The sequence below is a fragment of the Lucilia cuprina genome, chromosome 3 (assembly GCF_022045245.1).
Source record: "Lucilia cuprina isolate Lc7/37 chromosome 3, ASM2204524v1, whole genome shotgun sequence".
NCBI lineage: Eukaryota > Metazoa > Arthropoda > Insecta > Diptera > Calliphoridae > Lucilia > Lucilia cuprina.
In genome coordinates this window covers 42329833-42346568 of record NC_060951.1, presented here as the reverse complement: position 1 = coordinate 42346568, position 16736 = coordinate 42329833, and the positions used below count along the sequence as shown (strand labels likewise).

The window sequence follows — 16736 nt, the reverse complement described above, 5'->3', positions numbered from 1 at the left end:
TAAAAGTCCGTTTTTTTCGAAAACTCTAAGAGATAGAGCAAAAACAAGTGTAATCTGTGCTCACTTGTGTTTCCCATCAAAAATGGATTTTTTGGGTGAAAACATAAAAGCGCATTTTTCTCGAAAACTATAAAAGATAAAGCAAAAACAAGCGTAATATGTGATCACTTGTATTTTCCATTAATAATAGATTTATTGAGTGAAAACATAAGAGTCCATTTTTCTCGAAAACTATAAGAGATAGAGCAAAAACAAGTAAAATCTGTGATCACTTGTTTTTCGCATCGAAGATGGATTTTTTGAGTGAAAACATAAAAGTTCGTTTTTCTCGAAAACTATATGATATAGAGCAAAAACAAGCGTAATCTGTGATCATTTGTATTTTCCATTAAAAATGGATTTTTCGAGTGAAAACATAAAAGTCCATTTTTCTCGAAAACTTTAAGAGATAGAGCAAAAACAAGCGAAATCTGTGATCACTTGTATTTCGCATCAAAAATAGATTTTTTGAGTGAAAACATAAAAAGAAAACCATAAGAGATAGAGCAAAAACAAGCGAAATCTGTGATCACTTGTATTTTCCATCAAAATTTGGATTTTTTGAGTGAAAACATAAAAGACCGTTTTTCTCGAAAACTATAAGAGATAGAGCAAAAACAAGCGAAATCTGTGATCACTTGCATATTCCATCAATTTTTGATTGAAAACATAAAGGTCCGTTTTTCTCGAAAACTATAAGAGATGGAGCAAAAACAAGCGAGCCTGTGCTCATTTGTATTTTCCATTAAAATGGATTTTTTGAGTGAAAACATAAAAATCTGTTTTTTCGAAAACTATAAGAGATAGAGCAAACGCAAGCGTAATCTGTGATCACTTGTTTTTCCCATCAAAAATAAATTTATTGAGTGAAAACATAAAAGTCCGTTTTTTCTCGAAAACCATAAGAGATAAAGAAAAAAGAATGGATTTTTTAATGAAAACATAAAAATCCATTTTTCTCGCAAACTTTAAGAGATAGAGCAAATGCAAGCGAAATCTGTAATCACTTGCATTTCTCATCAAAAATGGATTCTTTGAGTGAAAAGATAAAAGTCCGTTTTTCTCGAAAACCATTAGAGATAGAGCAAAACTAGTGAAATCTGCGATCACTTGTATTTTCCATCAAAAATAGACTTCTTGAGTGAAAACATAAAAGTCCGTTTTTCTCAAAAACCATAAGAGAAAAATTAAAAACAAGCGTAATCTGTGATCACTTGTTTTTCTTATCAAAAATGGATTTTTTGAGTAAAAACATAAAAGTCCGTTTTTCTCGAAAACCATAAGAGATAGAGCAAAAACAAGCGTAATCTGTGGTCACTTGTATTTTCCATTAAAAATGGATTTTTTGACTGAAAACATAAAAGTCCGCTTTTCTCGAAATCCATAAGAGATAGAGAAAAAAGAATGGATTTTTTAATGAAAACATAAAAGTACATTTTTTTAGAAAACTTTAAGAGATAGAGAAAAAAGAAGTGAAATATGTGATGTGTGTATTTCCATCAAAAATTGATTTTTTTGTGTGAAATCATAAAAGTCCATTTTTCTCGAAAACAAGAAACAAACGAAATCTGTGATCACATGTTTTCCCATCAAAAATGGATTTATTGAGTGAAAACCTAAAAGTCCGTTTTTTCGAAAACCGTAAAAATTAAAAGTGGATTTCTTGAGTGAAAACATAAAAGTCCGTTTTTCTTGAAAACCATAAGAGATAGAGAAAAAAGAAGTGAAATCTGTGATCACTTTTATTTTTCATCAAAAATGGATTTTTTAATGAAAACATAAAATTACATTTTTCTCGAAAACTATAAGAGATAGAGAAAAAAGAAGTGAAATCTTTGATCACTTGTATTTCCATCAAAAAAAGAAGTGAAATCTTTGATCACTTGTATTTCCATCAAAATTGATTTTTTTGAGTAAAAACATAAAAGTCCGTTTTTCTCGAAAACCATAAGAGATAGAGCAAAAACAGGCGTAATCTGTGATCACTTGTATTTTCCATTAAAAATGGATTTTTTGAGTGATAACATAAAAGTCCGTTTTTCTCGATAACCATAAGAGATAGAGAAAAAAGAATGGATTTTTTGAGTGAAAACATAAAAGTCCATTTTTCCCGAAAACCATAAGAGATAGAGCAAAAACAAGCGAAATCTGTGATCACTTGTATTTTTCATCAAAAATGGATTTCTTAATGAAAACATGAAAATCCGTTTTTCTCGAAAACTATAAAAGATAGAGCCAAAACAAGCGAAAACCGTGATCACTTTTATCTCCCATCAAAAATGGATTTCTTGAGTAAAAATATAAAAGTCCTTTTTTCTCGAAAACCATAAGAGATAAAGAAAAAATAATGAATTTTTTAATGAAAACATAAAAGTACATTTTTCTCGTGAACCATAATAGATAGAGCAAAAACAATTGAAATCTGTGATCACTTGTATTTTTCATCAAAAATGGATTTTTTAATGAAAACATTAAGGTCCATTTTTCTCGAAAACTATAAGAGATAGAGCAAAAACAAGCTAAATCTGTGATCACTTGTATTCATACCAAAATAGATTTTTTGAGTTAAAACATGAATGTCCGTTTTTCTCTAAAATTATAAGATATAAATTAAAAGCAAATAAAACGCTTAAAATCAGTTTTTACATTATTTTAATTATTTTACATAGTTGGTCTCATTCCAGTCCATCTACACATACATCTCAACTACTTATGCCCTCAAACTTTTACACGTCCACATAAAATGTGTTGCCATTTTTACACCTGCTTGTTTCTTCATGTTTAAACATTTCGTCTTTGTGTTGCTGTTTTGCCATTTTTTTTTCTTTTATTATTTTTTCTACTTCTGTGTTAAACTTTCTGCAAAGTTTGCATTTATGGTGTTTTAATTTAATTTTTATGCATACATTTAAATGCCACCAACTCAACTCAGAGTTATACTCCGTGTACTTTACTTATATCTATATAGTATATTAACCGTGGACGTTTTTTATGTTGCACTATTTCCAAATCTATTTGGTGAACTCATAAAGAGCAATGAATTTGGAAGTCCTGGAAAAATCGAGATGGTAAAACTCTTTTTCAAGCTGCACCAATAACATTTTAAATTTCAGTATTAACAGCGTATTTCATATCTGGAAGTCCGAAATTATAAACTGTTAAACTTGTTTTTTTCGTTGCACCAGATATCTGTAAAAAAATTGTTAATTGTATAATTCGGATTCTTTGAGAATTATGACTAAGGAACGTCCTTATAAATTGACAGTTTTGTAAAGAAAAATTAGATCCGTAAATAAAGCCTATGGAAGGCTATTTTCGTTGCTAATTTATTGTATATAAAGAGAAAGTTATGTAATATATGTCTATATTATTTTGCGAATTATTTCAATAAAAGTTGTTGTTCCCAAAAGAATTTACATGATAAAAAGAAACCCTTATATTAATCTAATAACTTTAAATTTATTTTTTTTTAATATTTTTCAATTTTCTTAACATTTTAAGGTCTGATCTTAAAGATAGGAATATATTCATTTATATAAAAAGAAGAATTTTCTAATATCTCACAGTCCTTATTATTAAAATTTTGGCCGTAATTTCTTTTAGAAATTCAATTTGTCATATTAGGCTACAGTTGTTGTTAATTGTCGTTATGAATACGAGAAGTTCTAGAGGTTTGCATAATAGTTCGTTTGTAAGAGGTAGTCGAAGAAGTCTGTCTGCATCTCGCAATAACATCTCCATAGATTTACAAGATTCCACAAGCAATCCAAAACCACGAGTTGTTCACTCTCCTGTTAGATCAACAGGCACAAAACCAAAGGTTCAAACCCCTCAAAACTCTAAAAGTACTTCAACAAATCAAAACATACAACACACTCAAGTCATGGATACCAACAACCTAAATTCTTCTCAGAATGCAAATATGGTACAATCTGATTATCCATCTGTTTCAAATAATAACTCTCAACAAACCTCTAATCCTATTAATTCTGAAGCAAATAGAGACACACCTATGGATTCTTTAATAGCTCTCATGGAGCAAACTATGAAAAATACCAGGGAAGAGTTTAGGAGGGAATTAATTTCAATCAGAGAAAGCATTTCTCAAATAGGAAATACGAATACTTCTATCCCATTTAGACCACCAGACTTATCAAACAACTTTGTTGATCCGAATTTGCTAAATTTCAATATGAATACAAATCCCAATCCACAAGCAAATCATTCAATGGACTTTCAAACAAAAACCACATTTAATGGGGAATCGAACGTCAAGTTAGAAAAATGGAAAATTTCATATGACGGTTCTGGTTCAGTATCAGATTTTCTTTTTAAAGTGGATACATTGCGCTCAAGAGCAAAATGCTCGGACGAGCATATTTTATCAAATTTTCATGTTCTTTTAGCTGGCAAAGCTGAGCAGTGGTACTGGCTCTACACTAAGCAAAATCGTGATGTTTCGTATCCTATTCTTTGCAGTGCTCTTACTAGAGAGTTTGGTCATTTAGAGTCTGACCACGATATAATATTAAAAATCTCATTAAGAAAACAACAATACAAAGAAGTGTACGATGATTTTCATACTGCTATTATTTCAATGAATTCTAGACTACGTACACCTCTTCCTGATAGTACTTTAATTGATATTGTGAAAAGAAATGTTAATTCTAATCTCAGATTTTTGCTTTTTAACTCTGAAGCAAGGTCTATGAATGACTTCAGGGACATTGCTCGTAGAGCAGAAAAAGTACTTAGGGATAACAAATTTCAAAATCCCAACCTAGTATCAAATCGTAATGTCAGTGAGCTTGAAAGTTCTATTTGTGAAGATAACGAATTAGAAGATAACGACCCCCAATTAGAAGCAATTCATTTATCAAGAAAACGAAATCAGAACGATTACTCACAAATACAGTGTTGGAACTGTATGTCCTTAGGACATTCATATATTTATTGTCCTGAAGAAATACGAAAAGCCTTCTGTTTTAAGTGTGGGCTAAAGGGAGTACTTACCCCTAAATGTCCAAATAAACATGGATTAGCAAGGCAGGGAAACCAGAAAACGGGCGAAATGGCTACCGGGGACACTCGTCCTGTTCACCCTACCCCGAGTTTAAATTGAATTCTGAATCTTTTCAAAACTCTTCTGACTATGACATTTCAAACTGTCCACACACTTATAAATCTAATGTATTTAACACTACAACCAAAAATCTGGCTTCGAATAGAAAACCCTCACTAAGAATACAAAAATGTAGACAACGTTTCAAAAAACGAAAACTAGTACGTAAAATTCTTGAATCAACAATCATTCATGGTCCTGATAACAGACCATTTGCAAAAATTAAAGTTTTTCAAACGGATTTAATAGGGTTGTTGGATTCAGGGGCAAATGTTTCCGTCTTGGGGAAAAATTGTCTCTCCTTCTTGGAAACAAACAGAATTTCTTATAAACCACTAAAATCTTCTTTAAAAACAGCAAATGGCTCAAAACAGGAAGTCGTGGGTTTTTGTCTGTTGCCAGTATTTTTCAAGAACGTAACACGTAATATAGAATTTTATTTAGTTCCATCATTAAATCAGGAAGTGTATCTAGGCATAAATTTCTGGCAAGAGTTCGCTTTGGCTCCCGACATCTTTCCAACAGTATCTGCTATTGAAGCAGAATCATCTCAACCAACTGATTTCGACACTGACGTTAAATTCCATAAGCTTTCTTCCGAACAACAACTTATTCTAGAAAAGACCATTTTACAATTTCCATCCTTCGAAAAACTAGGTCTCGGGTGCACAGATTTATTGGAACATAACATCGACACTGGTGATGCAGTTCCAATTAAGTCTAGGCATTACCCATTATCACCTCCACGTCAAGAGGAAGCATTTAGAGAGATAGAAAGACTGCTTAATATGGGTGTAATAGAAGAATCTAACTCTCCATGGTGCTCACCTGCAGTTTTGGTGAGAAAACCTGGAAAGGTACGATTGTGTATAGATTCGAGGAAGCTTAATGCTGTTACAAAGAAGGACTCGTATCCATTACCTCATATAAATGGTTTATTGAGCAGACTTAAGGACACATATTTTATTAGCGGTATTGACCTCAAGGATGCATTCCTCCAAATAAGGCTTACCGAAAGCTCGAAAGAGAAAACGGCCTTTGTAGTGCCAGGCAAGCCTCTATTTCAATACAAGTTTATGCCATTCGGGCTTTGTAATGGGCCTCAAACCATGAGTCGCCTTATGGATAAGGTGATTCCATCAAGGTTAAGGGAAAATGTTTTCATCTATTTAGATGATTTGTTAGTGTGCAGCTCAGACTTCGAGTCGCACATAAAACTTTTGGCTGAAGTCGCGTCATGTTTGAAAAGGGCAAAGCTGACAATAAATGTCGGAAAAAGTAAGTTTTGCCAGACCGAAATTCGTTACCTGGGCTACATTGTTGGGAATGGCTGCCTTAAAGTAGACCCAGAGAAAGTTAGTTCAATAGAAAAGTTTCCTTTGCCAAAAAGTCCCAAACAAGTTCGTAGATTCATCGGAATGGCGAACTGGTATAGGTCGTTTGTAAGCAATTTTTCGGATTTATCTGCTCCTTTAACTGACTGCCTCAGGAAGTCACAAAAACCCTTTACCCTATCCGAGGAAGCGAAAATAGCTTTTGAAAAGTTGAAAAAGTCCCTTTCTACGGCCCCTGTTTTGGCCCAGCCAGATTTTAAAAGGGAATTTATAATTCAGTGCGATGCTTCAAGGGTTGGAGTTGGCGGAGTACTTTTTCAGTATGATGATTTCGGCATGGAACATCCTATATCATTTGTTTCCCAGAAATTAAACAAAGCTCAAAAGAACTACACAGTTACAGAGCTAGAATGCATGGCTGCAGTTGTATGTGTAAACAAATTTCGACCCTATATAGAAGGCTTGCCTTTTCGAATTCTGACGGACCATTCTTCACTTAAATGGCTTATGTCTCAAAAAGACTTAAGTGGAAGACTGGCCCGCTGGAGTCTAAAGTTGCAAAGGTATGACTTCACTATAGAGCACAGAAAGGGTTCCTTGAATGTAGTCCCTGATTGCTTATCTCGATTGGATACAGACGAATTGTCGCTTACAGATATGCCACTGGAAGTAGACCTAAATTCCTCGGAATTTTATAATGAAGAATATCAGAATCTGAGAAAAACTGTCGATGAAAATAAGGAGTCATTACCTGACGTTTGCATAATGGACAATTTAGTTTATAAAAGGGTAAAATTTAGAACAGGATCTGTTGGAGAAGAGGAAAATCTTTGGCGTCTTTGGGTTCCCAAAACATTATCCAAAAGCATAATTGAAGCTGCCCATAGTTCTGTAGTTGCATGTCATGGCGGATTTCTGAAAACTTTGGCTAGAGTTAGACAAAAATATTTTTGGCCAACTATGGTCGAAAGATGTCAAAAGCTATATTCAGAATTGCGATACATGTAAGATCATAAAATCCAACAATATTATTTCTAAGCCTCCAATGGGTAACCAGCATCCAACATACAGGCCCTTTGAGAGACTTTATTGTGATTTTTTGGGACCTTACCCTCTCACTAAAGCAAAAAATTCCATTATTTTCATATGCCTCGACCACTTAACAAAATTTCTCTTCTTAAAAGCCCTCAAATGTGCAACATCAGCAAATATAATATTATATTTTCAGCAGGAGATTTTCCCAACCTTCGGTGTCCCAAGATATATCCATAGTGATAACGCAAAGCAATTTGTATCACATGAAATGAAAGATTTCATGAAAATGTATGGCATTAAGCATATCACTACGGGATTCTACGCACCGCAAGAAAATGCCTCAGAGCGAGCGAATCGCGAAATCATTACTAAAATTCGTAATTTTCTAGCTGATCACAAAGATCACAGTAATTGGGATAAATACATCCCACAAGTTCTTTCCATCTTAAGAAGTGATTATCACTCCTCTATAAAATGCTCACCATATTTCGCGACTTTCGGTCAGAATATGATCCAGCATGGTAGCACTTATGATATCTTGGACAAGCTTGGTTGCATGGAAGGAGAAGATGTTGGTGTATTGGAGAACTGTGACAATTTAAACAAAATTAGAGACAAAGTTAGAAGTAATTTGAATGAAGCTCATGAAAAGTCTAGTAGAAAGTACAATTTAAGAACAAGACCAATCAATTTTCATAAGGGACAGATTGTATATAGAAGAAACCATGTACTCAGTGACCAATCCAAAAAGATAAACAAAAAATTCATGCCCAAATATTTGAAATGTAAAATACGGGATAAAATAGGTAATGCGTTATATGACCTGGAAGACCTAAATGGCAAATATATAGGGAAATTCCATGCAGCAGATATTAAGACATAATTTTGCCCGGCTTACGAGGGTCGTGCCACACTATATCCATTAGTAACATGTAATAATAAAAATTGCTATTGGAATTCTACTTCCCCTAGTTATTTTCCTAAATAAAAACTCATAATAGATCTATAATTAAGAGGATAAAATCTATTCCTGTTCATTTTCCTTTATTATTAAAGAAAAATGAAGCAGTTTTGAAACGATTTTTTTTAATTACATTTATGTTAAAAATTCATAATGGTAATTAGCATTCTTTCCCAAATGTGTAGCATGCAATATATTTTATTTATCTACGTATGAGGTACTCTAGTATGTTTGTGTGTGTACGCAAACTTACATCTCTCCGATTTTGATATATATTTTTTCCATTATTAATATTTTTTGTCTCTTTTATGCAGACAGATAATCAATTCATTATTAATGATGTTAAAGAATAATTAGTCTATTTCTTTTACATTCACTAATTTTTGGCACATATAATAAAAAGCTCTTGTTAAAATCTTACGAAATTCGTTTGACATTTAATATAAGGTCACTTACAAAAAGCCTGTTGTGGAGTAAAGATTAAAAATCGGAAGTTTTCATAAAGTAATTTTAACTGTGGAAAAAACCCAAAAGTTTTAAAAGTTATAAGTTAAGAACAATATTTAGAGTTAATTCTTGAAAGTGGTCAATTCTAGAATATATAAAAGCCAATAAGAATTCAACATAATTGGGTTCCAAGACCCACTATACAATAATTGTGCCAATTTGCTAAAGGAAGTTACCAAACCATCGTCTAAGACGCATTGATTTGAGGAATCTAATAGTTTCTAATGGTTAGAAAAATTGTGGCCTTGTGATCTCTATTTCAACGTGGTGTTATCAATGCGGATTTAACGCTAATCTTTGAATCACATTTTGGACCTAACCTAACTTTTAAAGACACGTATGATGTACATTACATAAGCTTCACATGTCAATTCTTTAAACCCATTCATATTGCTAATTACCAAAATTATTATCTATTTTACAAAATAATTAAATATTCTGTAAATAATTTTTAAATATTTTCGTTAAAATTTATGAACTAAATTGTTGAAATTATACTAAACTCAATAATCTAAAATGCCTATTAATAGTATGAAAATGAATCCATTTAATTTGTAAATAATTTTATACTGTTAATATTTTCAAGAAAATCATATACATACACATTTACTATTTTTACTATTATATAAAAGTTACATTGTTTAAAGTTATATTGTAAAAATTTACTACCTAAAAAATTTTCAATTAAACTACATTTTTATTATCCTAATTTAAATCTAAACTTAAATTTCTAATTTGAACTAAAATTATTTAAAACATTACACTAAACACAAACTTTTAGTAAAATGTTAAAACTTTACATAAATTAATGAAATTATTTCTCAGAGTGTAATAGTATATAATCTTAATATCTAATCTACACTAAAGTATGTATTATTTACAAAATTTCTAAAGTTACAACAGCATGTTCTCCACGTCGAATATATTCCTGCATTGATGGGCCCAACAATCGGAACGACATAAATTAAAACATCTCTATCCAAAACATAAATTTTGTAAGTAATATCATATTCATAATATGTAAGTTCTCATTAAAAACATAATAATTATATTCTAATTCCGTCCAGTCCAGTCCGATTCAATTTTGTCCCCTTTACCTTTTTCATTGCTTTTTAATTATTATTGTTTACTTTTTTTTTACTTATTAAAATAGTAAGCTTTCTGCGCTCAGTGCATAAACATGTAAAAAGAAATTGTGAATTATCTATATTTTCTTTCTTATTCTTATTATTGTTTTATTCTTTTTACCTATTTTCTATTATGATCAATAAATTACTTTTTTTTGTTTGAATTTGTAAACATGAGATCACACTAGTTTAATTCTTTTTTGGGAATAACAACAACAATGGACTATTTCGCTTAATAATATAAATTATGTATTTCTAGGGACAACTTTATCAAATTCAGGGTATTTTAGTTGTCAAGGTGTAAAGACAGGGGAGGGAACAATGATACCCTACATGGTGTAGATCTTACCATGTCTTATTTAATTGATAATTTGCATTTTATTTAATATTTGCCTTCTCTTTAGTAGTATAATCTCTGGCATGATGAGAAGGTTATATGATTACGCGTAGCACAAAACGGGTTAAGAACCATCACTACTATGTGAGCCAGCCGGACTCAATCTTTCATGCCTACGAACCCTTTTCCAGAAGTTTTTTGTAATTTATTCAAGTTGCAATTTTTATTATTATATAATTTTTATAATTTTTAAGTTATCAGGGACAGGTCTAATATGTAATAGTCTAAGGGACTATAGCTACTGGTAAAACTATGAAAATTTCTTTATGTTTTTTGTTGTTTTTATGAAATTTTAAGTTGTATGTAGTTGTTGCTAAAATTGCTGCTGCACCCAGCAGTTCCGACTGGTTGTAACAATTAAGTGGTGTTTGCCTAACCGGCTACTACTCTTAGGATTTAATTATTATCTTTAAAGGTAAGTAAGAGAAAAGAAAAATCTCCTTGCTAGATTACCTAGAGAGTGTTAAGTGAATTATTAGGTTACATGGAGTTACAAAATAAAAATAATTCTCCTCTCAATATTGCAGAGAAGGGTTATAATATATAACTTCCTGTCAATAAAAAAAATTACATGTGTAATTGAAGAAATACTTTGGATCCATAGACTCATTACACAACTGCTGGACAGTAGTAAATGAAAGACAAGAATAGATTGTTTTATAACATACACAAAAAAAGGACAGACATAGAACTAAAGTTTATGTAAAGTTGTTTGGAAAATTGTTATTACCTGAAATAAAAACAATAATAATAACAACAGAAGCATATAGAGAAAAAATCAAGTTAAAAATAATCGTAATTAGTTTGCTCTATTACCAAACTAACATTCATATCGAAGTGATTTTTCTACAAAAAAAAAAAACAGGAGAAATATTTAAACATTGAGAGAGTATTTTGGGGAAAATGTAATAGGGCCCCATATATTGATAATAAAATTTAAGTTAAAAGTAACTCATAACAATATGTAATAACTTTATATGAGATGTTTTATAGCTTGATTTTCATGGTAGGATTTCATTATAAAGGTTCGTTGATACCTTCTCTTGAATCAGAATCACACTATGGTAACGAATACTTCGGCGATCCGCCTCTATCGGACCTGTTGTACGCTCTGGTTCGATACCTACCACTTTCGGTGTACCAGACTAGAACTCTAACCACCTATTTACCGGAGGCCACTACTTCTTAGTTAGTTTAAAAATATGGTGTATATACATTAAATACAATTAAATACACCTGGGACTCAATCAAACCTGTTGTACGCTTTTGATCAGAGCCTCATGTAGGAATCGAACCTACAACCTCCGCTCTACCAGACTAGAACACTACATCCATTAACTTACCGGATGCCACTACTTCATCTTTACTAAAAAAGAACGGTTTACTAGTTTGGTAGTGTTGGTGATAAACTTCTCAGCATAAGAAGAACTTCCAAAGATATTAAAAAGAAGTAGACTTTGCTCCATAGAATAACAGACCTGACGAAGTTATGATTTTAACAGGAGGGATGGATGTCTTTTTATTCGATTCCAAATTCAATACCTCTGAAGTCATTCTCAGTAAGTAATTTTATGTTCTTTTTTTTTGGAAGTTGTTAGGAAGTGAAATTGTAGTTTTATAGATTTGATATTTATGGATTTTTTTCGCTTCTTTGGATGTCAATAAACATCCCTTCACTAAGTTCTAATTTTAAAGTGATGATGGAAGTACTTGTTTTATTTTTGCTGGGTTAGATGAGATGGCTGAGCTTATAAGATGATCTGTCAGATTTTATGGTAAGTTTAAAGGTTTTATCACTCTTACCAGTAGCTCATCAGCTGACCTAATTTACTTTTCTTTAATTTACAGAATATGGAAGATAATTTCTTCCATTAAGAAAAAAAGCGCATGTAGAATATATACTCTTTGTCAGTGAAGTTTTTATTGAATCTATACCATAGCTAAGAAATTTACGAGGCTTTAATTAATATTTCTATTTAGTAATTTAGTACCTCATTGTCATAAAAAAAACTTTAGTATTTAACAGATCAATAAGGAAGATTTTCTAATGGTAACCTTAAACATGGAATCCTCAAACGGAAAAAAAGTGAAAAGGGGACGGACAAGGCTGAACATGTATAACAAATACAAAATTCACAAATAACTTATGACCAATCTGGTAAGACAAAGTCATTTAGAAATTTGACGTTCTGTATCCTAAACGAAGCGTCATGTATGTGACTTAAGGAACTAAAATATTTTTGAAGGTTTACAAACTAGTAGGGCAAAAAATTAACATATTCTTTAGGCCCATTTAACCGAAATTGCCTCCAAGCAGGAACTCTAACGAATTCAATTTGAAAAGTTTTCATTTAAGTTTCGGAAGTAATGGTCATTGTTGAAATTCATGCTAAAAAATGTTAAAACATATACATAAACACCTACAGAATCATAAAAAGTCACATACATACTTTTAAAAACACATAATATGTATATATAAATATATTTGTATAAACGAGACACATACTTTTTATATTTACTAGCAAATAAACACATGCATTTTTGTTTTGTTGTTTTTACAATTTTGTATTTACTGAAGTATGAATTTGTTTTTGTTTATTTATGGTTTGTTTAATTAATACCTAAACAAATATAAAACTGCATAAAATGAACTATAAAATACAATAACTAACAAACAAACTAAATATGAACAACTTTTTTTTTTGCTGAAGTTCACAAACTGTTTTTCTCTATGTTTATAGGAAAACAAATTAAAGAAGAATTCAATATGCTGGGAGAAAATTAAATTCATTTATTTGAAAAAGAAAAACAACATATGTATATATAAGGATCTGTTAAGGAAAAAGCAACATAAGTCAAAAGTAACAGTTTTTTTAATAAAAATTTAGTTTTTATTTCAAATAAGCTTAAATTGTAAGTCATTAGTAACAACTAAGTTCTTTGTTAGTTGTTTAAAAAATATTAAATTTTGTTAAACAACATTATTGCCATAAATCAGTAACCCTTATTTATTATACATACATATTTGGTAAACACTGGTACGTATACTTAATATGAATTTTTCTCTATGTATATCAAATCAATAAAAATTGTATTACTTATACGTCAGGTAAAATAAATAATTGTTTTAAATCGTGCTATACCATATACACATCTACTCTTGAAATAAACATTTTTAAACTCTTTATAAAAGATACAAATTAAATTCAAAACATGATTTTTATAAAGAAAAACTAAACAATAACCTGGCTAATTGCAACACTTGTTTAAGTTCAGACACCAACAAAACTATCCGACATACATACGTACGTACACAAATTAACAAGTAAAAATTCATTCATGCCCAACTAACCAACCAACATTATTACTCCTCTAGTCATATTCTATAGATAAATCAACAATTGTATGAATTTATGAATTCATGCACAAACCTAAATGACCATTGACTATTACAAAAGAGTAACTCCTGTCATCATCATCATCATCGTCATCTATTGAATACTGTTTGTACTAAGGGTAGGGAATATAGAATATTTGCATATAAATACGACAAAAACACCATCTACATGACCAGTCAACCAACATGGCCGTCAGTCACACACAAACATGTATATGCATGCTGAAACATACACAAACATTATATCAGACATTGTCATGCTCGTCAACGTTGTCGTCGTAGTCATCATCAATAGCCTCATCATTATCATTTACTTTGGTTATTGTCCAATAGGGTCCAGGTGCAATAGAAATTTTACAAAACGCTCTAAACAAAATGCATTAGCAAACTCATTAGCTATTCGTAACACAAACAATACCAGCTATTGATGATGTTTAAGAAATCGGCCACTGTATGTGTTTGTGTCTTTTTTTGATAAATGAAACAGTATCTGGGAAGGAAAGTATAATTACTGAATATATCTATGAATATTAAAGATTTTTCTTTATACTTTATATGACTTTTTGTGTTAATATAAAATAAAAATACAAACATTTTAAACTCATATTTTGCGGTATAAACATATGTACATATTAACAGCCTATTCCAGCCTGCCATACCAAAAATATATTGTTGTATATAAATATTGTACAACACTGAACATTTCTATTCCATAAACATTTTCATGGGTTCATCCGAACTTTATAAAGAACTTGTTTTTGATTTTAAGCATCCAACTTCTCAAAAGTAATTTAGTCTTTTAAAAAAGCTTAATCGAATCTGCTATAGGATCCTTCTAAAAGAGTTTATTAGGTCTCTTGTGAGTACCACAACTCTGAAATCTTAAAAACTACCAAAAAACGCGAGTTTTATGGCGATTTTAATTTGTTCTAAAACTACAAAAAACAAAAAAGTATAAAATAAAAGGTATCGAATTTATATTTGCATTCCAATTCTGATCAGTAATGTACTTTAAGCAGTTTAAAATTTTATTTAATGAATACAAAATCAATAATATTTAACAATTTCCCAAAAAACATTTTAAAAAATCTAAACGCTTTGAAAAATCGATTAATGCACTTAAAAAAAAATTAAGCAGGAAGAACGATTTGAAAAATGCATTCAAAAAGTGCACTTCCATAAAAAATGTACAATATCGAACTTTTAAATATAAACATTAGAATAAAAGAGCACAGCCATAGTATTAGATTGTATTTTAAATCAACAAAATCCGATATAAACTCTCAAAGATATGAACATTCAAACTTTTTTTGTAGTTTTTGAATAAATAGAAACCGCCACAAAAATCTTGTTTCTTGAAATTTTTCAAAATACAAAAACGGAGTTGTTTTATATTCTACATAAAAAACATATATTGATAATATGAAGGAAATTAAAAGACATGAGGCCAAAAACTATCAGTTTTTCTGTGTCTTTCCTGGAATTCATGATATTGTTCTTGTACTTAGTTCGCTTATTTCAAAACTACAAAACAGAGCAAGAACAACACAAATCTGCCAGTCATACCATAAGTATTGTAAGTGTATCATCAAAATTAAAAAAATAATTTGTTCTCCTATCCAACAAAATTGTACACAGTGTCTATTCTATTCATGTGTAAATAAAGCGAATACATTGTGTCAACCATTTTGACTTAAATTGAACAACTATCACTGCAAGTGCAGCATTCATTCAGCCATCACACACAGGTATCCATATACTATTCTATAAAACAAAACGTGACAAAATAATGCACGTACACTCATACACACACACACAAAATTGAATTAAACTGCATATGTAAGTTTATTGTTTAAAACTTACACACTCTTCGACATACATATGTAAATAAATTAGTCATTGTCATAATTGCATGCAAAAATATGAAAGTATGTATGTCCTTTATACAATAACAAATAGTTAATTATTGTATTGTGGTAAACCATTGTATACTAATTATAAGTATTTGTTATATACATACGTTTTATTTTTTCCTAGTTAGTGTTATTACTTCTGTAACAAAAAAAAAAAAAAAACTGGTCAAAATCAAATAAATTATTTACTATCTATTACAAAACACATAATTCTTGCTATTGTTGTAGTGTATTGTATTACGTAAAATTAATGATTCGTTTTATGTTCGCACGTAATTAAATTAAATTATTTTTCAAGGACTCAAAATTCAAATAAAATATGAACAAAAATTAATTATTAGAAGAGCGTATATTAGCTGGATATAATGGCTAAATGGAGAAAAAAAATAATTATATATAAAATAATATACTAATGAGCGTTATTTATGCAACAATAATTATTATGAATTAAGATGGATTAATTATTTTATAATAATACTTTTAATAAAACATTTTTAAGTTTCAGGTTTAAAATGAAATAAATATTAAAATATACTACATTTGGCTTAATTTAACTTTAGACGTATTTTATAAGATATTCCAAAAATAAAATATATAAATTCCTGATGGATCTTCATTACTTAAAATTTAAACTTGAAATTAAAAATTAAAATAATCAAACCCGACCATGTTGTGACTTTAAGCTGATGAATTAGAATTAAACAAGAACTACACTAGAACTGAACCACAGCTGATCTATAACTATCCTAAAACTAAACTATCACTGAACCTGAGCTGAACTAGAACTGAACCTGAGCTGAACTAGAACTGAACCTGAGCTGAACTAGAACTGAACTAGAACTGAACTAGAACTGAACTAGAACTGAACTAGAACTGAACTAGAACTGAACTAGAACTGAACTAG

At 30.3% G+C, this 16736-nt stretch overlaps 1 long non-coding RNA gene across 1 annotated transcript in view; it reads right to left on the bottom strand.

Annotated features, from left to right (window-relative positions):
• The window catches only part of LOC124418815, a 49756-nt gene that overhangs the window by 22629 nt on the left and 10391 nt on the right, over nucleotides 1-16736 (bottom strand). Inside the window, exon 2 of the long non-coding RNA XR_006940236.1 lies at nucleotides 15940-15971. This is a non-coding gene — a long non-coding RNA (uncharacterized LOC124418815). The remainder of the gene's footprint in view (nucleotides 1-15939; nucleotides 15972-16736) is intronic.